A 13,339-nucleotide genomic window follows, 5' to 3' on the forward strand; every position below is an offset into this window, starting at 1 on the left:
AGATATCTATCTTGAAGCCTGCTATACTTTTTCAGGGTTTCTTGTATCTTTTCTATGATTTTACAGTGCAATTAAAATTGTTTTTCTAAACTTGTCAGTCTGCAATATTGCTTTATCTTACTACTACCTTCATCACAAAGGTTATAGTAATTATTGCAGTATTTAATTTTATGGAGTAATTTTTACATGCTAGACATTTTGCTACATACATTATCCAGTCTCTCATTTAATACATTGGGAAGTGTTTATTTTATTATACCATTTTACAGTTATGAATCATAGACAGTTTAAATAACAACCTGACATCACATAGCTAGAAAGTCAAATCAAAACCATCCTATATATAAAAAAATGTTAAAGTCTGTCAATTTCTTCCCATTTTTCTAACAGCTGCTTTTGAGATTTTATTATTAAGTTTATGTAGGTTCAGTTGTATCTTCCTTGAAAATATTGAAAGTTTTATATTATAAAGTGTCCCTCTTCATTCTAGTGTTAATTTCTGCTTTTTGAATTTCTTTTGCCTGATAACAATACATACCAGCTTTCTTGTTTATTTCTCCAGTGTATCTATATGTGTACACATGTGTATATATATTATATCTATTTTTAAACTTCTTTAAATACCTATATAAACATTAATAAATCACATATAAACATATATATGTTTACAAGAAAAACATGCAGGTCAGTAATCAGCTTATTAAAAAAAACTTTTAACTGACAAATGTTCTAAATTCTAGTAATTTGGGCATTTCTTGAAAATAACAATTAGCTAGATGTTTTTAAATCTAGTATGGAAATTTTTGCACTTAACCCGAACACTTGGTGTACAGTGGGTAGCCGCACTTTATGTTCAGTTTTCTTTCTACAGTTTTAGATATCTCTGGTCAGCCACCATCCAAAAATATTCATTGGAAAGTTCCAGAAATAAGTAGACTGATTTGAATTGCACTGGCCTATTCTGTCATTCTGAAGAAGTGAACGCTCCCTTTGTGTGAGTCATACGCTCTGGGCAAACCACACTATGGATTCCTTTCGTCACTTTGTAGTTCCTCAGTTATAAGCCTGCTGGTCTCAGTGTTAGTACATTAGGGCTCAGCCCTTCCTTCAGTTTCAGGCACCTACTGCTGGGGAGGGCTTAGAACTTACCTCTGTAGGTAAGGAGTCAGGCCATATTGACATTTTATGTTACATGCTGGATACATTCTTTCTTTTTTTTCCTTTATTCACAAAACCTTTATTCTTGCCCCTTGTTTAGCTGAGCACTTCCAAAGCTTCATTATAACTAAGTAAGACTAAGCAAAGAAACACCAGCACCTTTTAGTTAACCAGGCTATAATTTCTGAAAGGAAATTCCTACTCTCCACTGCTTTTTCCCCTTCTTGCTCACTAGGGACTCTTCCCAGCTGAACAGGGTCACAGCTGTATCCTCCCTTCAACCCAACCCCAGAACACTTCAGAAAGAAAAAAAATATATTTCCATTCTCTTCCCAGAAGCTCAGGCTGTTCTCCAAACATTTCAGATTATTGAATATTTAGATTAATCTCATCATTTTGTTTTAAGCTTTCCATTTTTCCTATTCATGCTATATTTCTTGTTCTCCTTTTTTATAGCTTTTGGATCCCCCCATTCATTTTCCAAATTTCTATCAACTGTAACACATACCTTCTTTATATTATCTTATTAATTAGTATTATCTTTTGATTTTCATGAAGAATTGGTATCTTATCCCTCTTCCACTCCTATCCAGTGACCTAAAATATTATCTTAGTGCTTTTGCTTCTTCATTTTAGTCCACTTTCTGAATGTTTATTGTTTATGTTTATTATATGCATAGAGAGAGATATATATAGATATATTGGTGGGTTGTGGGGCCTGAGCTCTGGGCCTGGGTGCTGTCCCTCAGCTCCTCAGCTCAAGGTTAGGGCTCTACCACTTGAGCCACAATACCACTTCCAGCTTTTTCTGTTCATGTGGTGCTGAGGAATTGAACCTAGGGCTTCGTGCATGCAAGGCAAGCACTCTACCAACGAGCCACCTTTCCAACTCTGTGTTTATTATCTTGAAGGAGTTGTACAAAGGAGTTTCAACTCAACATGTCAGTTTGTTAGAACAATGCATTCTGATCTATGATTCTATTTTCTCCTCCTGAATCAGCATGTTTTTTGGTTTAGAATTTGTTGGTATTGACTGCTCTAAATTTAATGTGCTTATACCCATCCTTGGAAGTCATTTTAATAAGATTACAATTGGATACACTTGAAATTTTCAACACAAATAGGAAATCTTTTGAACCCTTGTTCCAGAGTCTGGACACTCATTAGGGAGGCAAAGGCTGAGAATAGTGGCCCCTTGTTTGTTTATTTTTGTCCATCATGGGGCCTGAATCCTGGCCCTGGGTGCTGTCCCTCAACTTTTCAGCTCAAAGCTAGTGCTCTACCACTTGAGCCACAGCACCGCTTCCAGCTTTTTCTGCATATGTGGTGCTGAGGAATTGAACCCAGGGCCTCATGCATGCAAGGCAAGCGCTCTATCACTGAGCTACCTTCCCAGCCCCCATAAATGCCTTTGTGACAGCTTGTGGCTGTGTGTGTGTGTGTGTGTGTGTGTGTGTGTGTGTGTGTGTGCATACCTTTATATGTGAGTTTTAGGAGTAGCACTGTCTTTGAGCAGGATTATTCAAGACTTCCAGTTTAATCCGCACAAGGAAGCTGGGATTTGAGTTTCACCACTGGATGCCTCTGGCTCTTGCTGCTTCTCTAAACCTCAATCCTGAGATGCAGAAGGAGGCACACCAAAATCTCAAACACTTTCACATACTGCATACCCACCTTTCCAAATACCCAATCTTTGTACCAGTCCCACAAAGATTTGGCTAAGCTTCTACAGTTTGTGACTTATTTGAGGATTAAAAAAGGGACATTTTGCCTTTTGAGACTAGATAGCCATATTTATTTAGTGATATCCTATTCATTATAACAATAAACTCTACTCTGGACAAAGGGCATATAGCACAGGAGTGTTGTGATTCCATTGGAGATCTAGGGACTATGAAGACAAAAGTGCTCCTCTGCAGATACCAGGTTCTGTTGGAAGTGAAGAGAACCCAAGCTGAGGTGTCTGTCTGGAACAGGTCACTACAGGAGAGGCTGCGTCATGGGGCCTAGGATCTCAGACCAGGAATCAACCCAGGTGCCCTCAAAGGACAAATGAATCAAGAAGTGTGGGATATATACACCATGGAATTTTACTCATCCATTCGAAAGAAAGACATTGTACCATTTGTAAAGAAATGAAAAGACCTGGAAAATATGATCAGTGAAGTGAGCCAGCTAGGCCCAGGGAGAAAAAGGATGCATGTTTTTCCTTCTACGTGGAAGCTGGAGTTAGCCTACAAACTTATAAATACCTACATTGGATGGTATGCAAGGGTATACAAATGTATAACTGAAATAAGGGTAGATTCAAGGGAGAACTCAAATAATATACTTCCTGAGAAAATCAAAGTCTAAGTTCAACAAAAGGAACACCAGGAAGAGGTGAAAGGGGTCAGGTGATTTCAAGGGAAAAAGTGGTAGATGAATAAAGAGGGGAAGGAGGGGAGAAGGTAGTCAAGAATCCAATGTATATCCTACAAAATTAAAAAGAGTGAGAGAAGGGATAGGGTGGGGACAGATGTATGAGAATGTTGAAGGGGTGATATTGATAAAACTATATTGTATTCATAAGCTGCTTTGTTAAATGGCAACCCCTTGGTACAACTACTTAGACATACTAAGAGAATGTTTAAAAGGCTGCTCCACAGACTTAGCCTCCACAGAGATGCAATGATGCCAATACAACAAAAGGAGTCTCTCCAGTCTTCTGCTGATGCCTCCTCTAGCAGAGCCTTCCCAAAGCCAACTGTCAAAAGTCCTGTGAGATTTTGTTCCCTGAGATCTAATGTGAACTGGACAACCGTCCAGCCGGGATCTGAGAGCTGGCATCTCAACAGTCATATGTAAGTATTGCCACTGAGCTAGTTTTCTACCATCTCCTCAAGTTGATGATTTATAAGTGCCTACAGACACTCCTTTCTCTATGTGAAACCTGTTCTGCAACCCACAGGCCAGAACATTCGGTGTGTCAACCATTTAAAAGTATACTGTCAAGGACATTAAGTAATACTCACGTGATTTTTCACCTTTTTGCCCCCATCATCTACCTATCTAACTCTTTCCATCTTGTAAAACTAGAATTCTGGAACTAGTCCCACTGAAGACTATCGCCCCTCTTCTCTGCTACCAATGAGCTGCTTTATGTCCCTAGGAATTGACTACTCCATGATCCACATAGAAGTGGAATCATACAACATTCGTCTTTTTGTGCCTGGTTTTTTCGCTTGTCATGATGCCCTCAAGGCTCACCATTTTTGTGTCCAAACTATCTACATAATATAATATAAATAATTATATAATAATAAAATATATAAATAAATATAAAGCTATAATATATGGTATGTATCATATAAAATAAATAATTATATATAATAAGATATATAAATAAATATACATATAAAACTATAAATATTCTACTATCCAGATACCCCACATTTGGCTTGTCCCAAGTGGACCTTTTCCTTAAGGGTCTGTGGGGGGGGAGGGAGGAGTGTCATATCACCTTTCCCAATCACCCTGCTGAGCCCTCCTGTTTTGTCCACCCATCCATGCATTGGTCTGTGTGATTGTTCTGTGGCTCCCATGGAAAAACCACATTTTGCTTCCTCCCTCTACCTGTTCAGCTCATGTTGGTCACTCTTTGACTCTCATACAGAGCTTTATCCTGATAGGTTGGAAGCCGATATATTTGGCTTTAAATCCTAGCTCTATCAGGAGCCATGGGTGAGAATAAGTCAACATAGATTTTTTTTTCATGTAATGATACAAAGAGGAGGAGATTAGCATCTTTCTGACAAGAATGACAAGACCATAAATTATATGTGTATTATATGTGCTTATGTTTGTTTTAATCCTTTCAATAATGATGCAAAGCTCGGCAATGACAGAAAACCATTTTCTTCTTCCAGCAACTACTGATGTCTTCTTGTTCTTGGAAATGTTGTAAATGGTTGGTGGTTCTTATAGTAAATTCTCAGTGGTAGCTGTCACCAATCAACACGAAGCATGCCCTCTACCAATTGGCAATAGGTAAGATGCTTTGTCACATCTGACAAACACTGCCGTATGACCGTTTATGTCATCTGTCACTGGGATAACAGGACTTAGTTTGAATAAGCTCAGGGGAAGATTTGAAAAGGATGGTTTCTGAGAACACATTTTATATTTTCTGCAGGTCGGAGAAACAGAAATCAGCTGATGGCTCCTTGTAATAAAAGACTATTCAGTTTGAAGCTATCTTCAATAACCAGAAAATTAACTGCAAAACACTCTAGACTCTGAGTGGAAAGGAAAAACAAGAAACAAAACCCCCAGTAATCCTTTGCTTAATTCTACTTTTGTGTGGTCTTAATAATTTATGGATAAAGAAGATAAGTACCATCTGATACTTATAAAGATTAGAGAGAAATAGTACCTTTTATTCTTTTTTAAATAAATAAATGTATTTTTTATCATTCTCATTTTCCAATTATGAGAACAATTTGTAGTCCTACAAGATGACCATAATTCAAACTCTGCCTCTACCACTCACCTGTTTTATGAACTGTGGTCCTGTGGGAATCACTCAGTGGGTAGGGAGCATGATAGTTTCAACTTTAGGGCATTTGTGGGGCTCTGATTAAAAATAATGAGGAAATTTCCTATCAAGCCTGGCTATAGAAACCATCACCAGAATGATCATACTTAAAAAGTAAAAATATTATATTTAATTTTTTGTTAGCCTCAAGTAGTTGTAAAAACAGCATATCAATTTATGAGTACAATGCAACTTGATCAACATCACTCCTTCCTTCCTTCTACCCCCATCTGTCCTAACCCCACCCTGCCCCTTAAGATACCTGTTTCCATTTGTACATACGTACTTTGGATATTATGTCTCTATTCAAAGTTCATGGTATGGATTAGCTGAAAACTGTAAAGTAAGCATTTAATTTAATTATAGCTCATTAACATAAACTTGCCAGAGGAGTGAACTGTTGTTTTCTTGAAGTCTTGCCAGTTTTATTCATTCCTTTTTAGGAGAGGATTTGCTGTACTTCTTATTAAATCATTTCAAAGGACAAAGATATAAAAAGTAAAGACAAGTAAATAATAAAATGTGATCTTTTTTGGTAAAATAAAATAAAACCATGAACAGATGAGGTCAATACAGCAAATGTAAGCGCACCTGCCTGCCACAATCCTGTAATGGTATAGTAGAATAGGTTGTCTTTCTTTTCAGCTAAACCAATGGCTTTTTGCCTTCCTGCTGGAAATGGTTTCTCTGATGTTGGTATAGAAATGGGATATACCTACGTATCTATTGCCTCCTTTTATCAGTAACAATACACTAAGTGTATTCTTAAATGGCAATAAATACAAGCATAGAATCAACGATCATTTTAATGGTTACATAATAGCACCTTTCATAAATTTCACAGGATCTATTCCAGCAGTCTCCTTTATTACCTTGTAATATTTTTGTTTCCTTTCCTGTAATGGCTATTATCATTTTTATGAACTTATCAGCTGTTGTGAACTTGACTGCTTACTTAAACATGAGTAATCTAAACAAGCTTTAAATCTATATGGATTCCTTATAGTCTAAAAACAACTCCACAATCTAAACACCACAGATAGAGAACAAAGCATCCACTTTTGTGTGGCTTTTTTAATCAGCAATTTTTTTTTCAATCTGCAAATTGACAGTCCAAAAAAAATCAGTTTTGTTGTGGTAACTCATGTGCTTTTGATAGTTTATGTAAATAGACACAACTACTGAACATATATAAAATTATGTTGCAAGTTTCTGTGTATACAGGGAGGCAGCAAAGCCATGTCACAAACACAGAATGGGACTCCATGGACTGTGGCCAAGTTTTTCCCCCCTGGAAAGTTCATTATAGTACAGATTGATATATTTGTCTTAGATCTGCTTGCATAAGGTAAGCAAGCTATCCTGAAAGATATGAGCATTGCGAATCCATCTTTGACCCAGAATTCAATGTTTGGTCAAAAGCTAGTCAAGGTGAAGCAAGTAAAGGGATTGCAACCAAGATTTGTTAGGGTGAAAGATCACCAAACTGTCAATGGAGAACATAGCAGCTGGAAAGGAAAAGAGGGTAAAATTCAACACAAGAGGCAAGGTATATGGGTGGACAGTTGGTACCAGGAGAGGATGGAGCCAAAGTTGGCAAACCCTTCAAAGACACCAACAGAATCCCAGCATCCCATAGTGGAGAACAACAGCTGAACACGTGAGTGTGAAGTACATCCCTGGAGCCAGCAGATGGTGAGATCTCAGACCGGACGGGAAACTCCACCCTTGATGGGCCTGTCAATCAGTGGAGCATTTCGGCAAGATCAGAAGGACAAGAGAGGCCTCATCCCTCTCACCCTTCTTCCACTCCACCTGACATTTGGATGCAGGTTTGATGCCTTCTGGGCCATGTCTGGAGCTGCAGGATCTGTGGATAATTGAAAGGACATCTCAAAGGGTGTCCCATACTACCATTCATGAGCAAGAGTTATGTCAAGATTGGTGCAACTTGCTGGAATGCAAAATGAGCTTGGGGAAATCTTGCCTTGAGAATCTCTTGTCTAAACCCTCCATCAGATGAATTAGATATTAATGATACCACCCACTGTCACACACATTGGGAATATTAGTAAAGAAAAGGAGCTGGAGGGAGAGAAATGAAAATAGAGAATAAAGCAAGTTTGAGTTTGAGTTTCCTCAAAGAATTACTTATTCTTAAATTTTTAATCAGTTAAGTAATGAAAGCCTGATTAAACCTTTTCCCCCATAAACTTGTGGAGTAGTGATAGAACCTTAAAGGAAGCCAATGATTTGAAGTTCTTTAGTGCTGAGAAGCTCCAGTGTATGACCTAGGAGCAGCAGACGCAAGGTGAGTGAAAGTCACTATGATTAAAAGGGGTCTCTGAGATCAGGCATGATGCAAGCAATATGGCAAAAAAGAGGTCTTACAAAGCAAGTGGAATGCATGTGGTCAAACTCTTCCTGAGCTGTCTACCAAACTGATCTGAACTCATAGCAGAGAGCAATACAAAGAATACGACATTCAGAAATTCAGTTGCATACTATAGACCTAGTCATTCTCATGGGCAATTAACACTCAATGTAGAACTGTAATGACAGAGCAGAGCAGAGTAGCCTGGACCGAATCCCTTATGACAGAATAACTGGGGCCCTGTCATCACTTGTATGGTGTTCAACAATTTGCTTAATTATTTTTTAAGTCTGAGACTGGCCTCAAACTCATGTTCCTCCTTCCTTTATCCCCTCCCAAGTGCTAGGGTTATAGAAACACACTACTATGCTTGGTTAAGATGCCTGCATATGTTACACTTTGATTTTTATCTATAAAATGGACAGAACCTATGCCATGGTTTGATCTGAGGTTTACATTTGATTTGTATATCAAAATGTTCAGATGACTACCTTAGTACACACATGATATGTGTTCGCCTTTATGATGTTTGTGATAAGATCCAAATCTCAGCTTCAAGATACATAAAATGGAAATAATTCCTGTAAAATAGAGATATCAAATTCTGCACCAAAACTTACTAAAATGCTTAAGTGACAAATAAATATCCAACTGCTCAGATCATTATAAAGACTAGTTTAAGGCAACATGTTACTTGGACCCATAAAATTTGCTCTAAAAATATCTTCACAATATAAAATAATGTGGAGTTTTGGTATTACATAGCAAATGTCATTGCACTTAATTTCTGGCAAGGATTTGCACTGTGCTTGTGCATCGATATGGAGGCCAGTTTTTCTATGTGTAATTTTACTGGTATGTTTCTATTTTCTATGTCACACATTTCATTAAGAAGAAGTATTTTGGGGCTGGGAAGGTGGATCAGTGGTAGAGCACTTGCCTTGCATGCATGAGGCCCTGGGTTCGATTCCTCAGCACCACATAAACAAAAAGAAAAAAAGCCAGAAGTGATGCTGTGGCTCAAGTGGTAGAGCGCTAGCCTTGAGTTGAAGAGCTGAGGGACAGTGCTCAGGCCAAGAGTTCAGGCCCCAGTATTTCTTGAGTAAAAAATCCAGATCACCCAAGATGATAAGTGAAGCTTTTTCAACTTTCCAAAGATACTGAATGCCTTAGGAATACACCTAACTGTACAATGCATGTGCTCTAGATGCATGAACTACCATGTGCCACATGCATATGAGTGAGGGCACTAATATACTTTCTCCCATTTCAGAAATAAGAGCAAACACCAAGTCCTCTCAACTGCCCTGAGGATTTGTATGAATGGAGGAGTAGAACTACATTTACTGATCCTCTCCAGAGACATCCATCATTTCCAGTGCTCATTAGCCACCTCAGCAGATCATTTACAGAACTCTGATCTAGTGCATAATGTCCAATCAAAGGAACAAATGATCTGCTCTGCAGATGTAATCAAATTAGGTGCATCTTTCCACGTTTGCTGCCTCTCTTTTCAGTGGTCCTCTCTCAAAATTCACTTAGTACAGATGTACTAACAGCTTTATTCTAAAGCCACACTGATATTTTTCAGACAAATTTTGTAAAACAGTAGAGATTAGGTGACGGTATGATGTAGTTTCTACTCTACGAAAATAGGGTTATAGTTAATATCATTATTAAATTTTGAAATGTCACTAATCATTGAAAATAAACTAAGACCATATATGGATTTCTTTTTTTCTTTTTCTTCCTTTTTCTGTCTTTTTTTAAAAGATAATTTTGGTGACAGTCCTGGGGCATGAACTCAGGAACTGGGCACTGTCCCAGAGCTTTTGTTACTCAATCCTAGTGCTCTACCACTTAAGCCACAACTCCACTTTTGGCTTTTTGGTGGTTAATTGGAGACAAAGTGTCATGAACTTTCCCTGTCTGGACTGGCTTCAAACAGTGATCCTTAGATCTCAGCCTCCTGGGTAGCTAGGATGACAGGTGTGAGCCACCAGTGTCCAGCTATATATATTTATTTCTTTGGGATTAAATTCTCATTGTTTTAATAATTTGATCATTCCATCCACAAAGAAGAGAAGAAAAAAAAACTGTGTCCTTCTTTGAAATAAAAGATCAGTTATGGATTTCCCCTAGGATATCTGACAACTGTTTTCTAGATAATAGGTAAAACAAACAAAAAAGCACACACACACACACACACACACACACACACACATACATACATACATACATGCACACACATACAAACTTTGTTTATTAGTCCTGCAGTGATGGTTCTGTCTGTGAAACACATAATACGATGGCACAATGTCATATTATGTCTGTACAAACAAAATCATCCATGAGACTGCAAAGCTTGTATGCTTGCTTTCAGTTGTTCCCCATTATTGAATTTGAATTGTTACACATGATTGAGAATATGGATCAAAGACTGATGATTATTTCCAAGTGCTAAATCAAGCATTTAAGGAATCTTTCTTTTATTTTGTTCTAGTTTTTATTGTCATCTTAGTGACAGAGGAAACAAAGCAACAATGGTGTTTGCCTTCTAAGCATTTTCCATTGAAGTAACGCTGTGAGACCATCGTTCATGAGGAAGTCTGAGAAGTCAAGAGACTTGACCACTTAGAACTCAAGGAGGATATGTAACATCTAACAACTGGGGCCAGCTCTTTTTGGAGTGAAGTCTTTAAGATGACCAGATTCCCCCAGGAAAAGAAGAGAGCACAGGAAAGTATATTTCAACTTAGAACCTCCTGGGCTAATGTCAGATTAAACCTAAGAATGAATTAGACTGACCATTGGTGGCTTCCCCCGCATGAGGACTGCTCTCCAACATAGCAGGGTCAATTTTGTAGTACACTGATTGAATTTATTATATCCTGATATGCTATCCCTATGCTCAAAGCTCTTTCGGGTTTGGCCCAGTTTTGAGCCTTATACTGTGTTTACCAGACTAAGCCAATTCTCACACCCCTCAATAATGGTAGTTTCTAGAAAAGCAAAGCTTCATTGCTACCAACTTCCATCCTTAGGTTACCCTTTTACACCAATTGCTGGAATATTGTCTAAAGATCTTATGGAGAAGTTAGAGAAAAAGTACATGATACCAGATCTACATCACACACTGCTATACCTCCCTTAATGAAATTAGAAGAATAAAACAGAAAACAAAAGGGTGAGTCCAAGAGAAAATAATCATGTGGTTTTACTTGTAATTCTGATTTTCTGGTTATTCTTGTTTGATAATGTTCATGGTTGCTGCCAATTTGGCAGCATTCACTATAAAATCTCAATTTAAAATCTTACATAAGTGTTTGCAGAAACAAGTCCAGATGCCTTAATAAGACTCTTGACACCAATTTGTTTTTTTTTCTTAAGAAAATAAAGAGTCTGTACTGTGTCATGAAGATCTACAAGAGATATTTGGATTTACATATTTACTTATTTTTTGCCAGCTTATTTGGATATAGTACAGTCAACCACTGGATGGAAAAATTTCATCATCATTGAAATAAATGGTCTTTGACCAAGTCACAATGTCTAACAATTACTTAGAAAATCTGCTTGAAATCTGTCATGTGAGTTCAATTTTAAATTGCTACTTTTTGAAAAGGCCTGCATCTGAAAGCAAAAGATTCTGGCTACGCCCAGGAAAATGATGTTATTTAAAACCCCATTGCCAGTCAAAACATTAAGCACTCTGCAATATTATTCTGGTACTGACATGCAAGCTGTATAATAGCCTGCCAGGTTGTTAGCCACAAGATACCTCCACATGCATGGATGCTTTCCTCTCGGCTCACTTGATCATAAACTATTATCAGAAGATTAGTTAATGTACTGAGAGCGCAGAATGGACACATCACCTAAGGAACAAAAGAAGAGAAACACGTTTCCACATGCAATGAGGACTCTCTTGCTTTGTCTGGTATTTAGAACGTACTAGCTTAGAAATCAGGTTCTTTCACTTTGCCTGGGCTCAAAACAATATTAATATGTAAAATGTTATCAGAGCTCGAATCCATTCTCTGACCTGAATGTTGCAATACCTTACTGTTTATCTCATCTAAATGCTTGGGAAACTTGGACAGGATTAGAGTCTTTTCCATATATTGTAGTATGTTTTTCTTGCAAAGCATAAGGAAGACAAGCCCTGGCGTTACTTGACATAAAAAGAGACTTCATGCTATCAGCGAAATTGAAAATATTGAATACCTTGACATATGGAAGAGGACAATCAAGTACAACGATATTTTCTGTAGGTGAGAAGAGTGGCATCCAGCCAGTGTGAATGTCATTCTTCCACAGCTTGGTCTGCTTGCCGAACTTCTTTATGGGTAAAAAATATTGTGTACGGCAACCTTGCATCTATTTTGTTTTTTGTTTGCTTGTTTTATACAAACTTGTGGACTATTTCATATGTTTACATTTCATTTGTCAACAAATATTAACTGAACACCTACTTTGTGCCAGACATTTTTCACAAAGGATACACTGAAGAGCAAAACGCTAAAATCTCTGACCTTATTGAACTGACATTTGATAAAACAAAGTAACACCACCACTATTCCCAATGTAACACCTTGAAGATCTTTAGGAAGATCTTTAGGACCATGAACACACTAAGCAAGCTCTCAGTAAGTCTTGACACTTGTATATACACATACACACACACACACACATACACACACACATGCATACAATGTAATGCAATTAAGCTCTTCAAAAGTATATATATATATATATATATATATACACACACACACATATACATATATACAATGTGATTCAATTGAATTCTTCAGGATTAAGTATACACATACATGCATTACATACAGACATACACACACAAATATGATGTGATGTAAGTGACCTCTTCCAGTTAAGAACACAATTTGTAACATAAATAAATGAATAAATCTATTTATAGCACATCAGAGGCAGAAAGGCCTGATGACAGCTATGCATGTGGTCAATTGAACCCTGATTCACTTTGGGTCTATGAAAACATATTTACCAAAGTTCCACATTTTATTAGTATGGTGAGTTGGAGAAAACAAGAGATTGTCCTTTGTTTTCAATAAACCTTGGTTTACATAAACCGAATTTTGTCCCACAAATCTATCTAATAAAGCCACCCCATCACTATATCGAATATGACTATACTTGTGGATAACATCCTTACAGAGATATGTAAAATGAGGGCATGGAGTGGGCTC

This window comes from Dipodomys merriami, unplaced genomic scaffold (genome assembly GCF_024711535.1).
Source record: "Dipodomys merriami isolate MVZ:Mamm:240054 unplaced genomic scaffold, mDipMer1.0.p SCAF_4, whole genome shotgun sequence".
NCBI lineage: Eukaryota > Metazoa > Chordata > Mammalia > Rodentia > Heteromyidae > Dipodomys > Dipodomys merriami.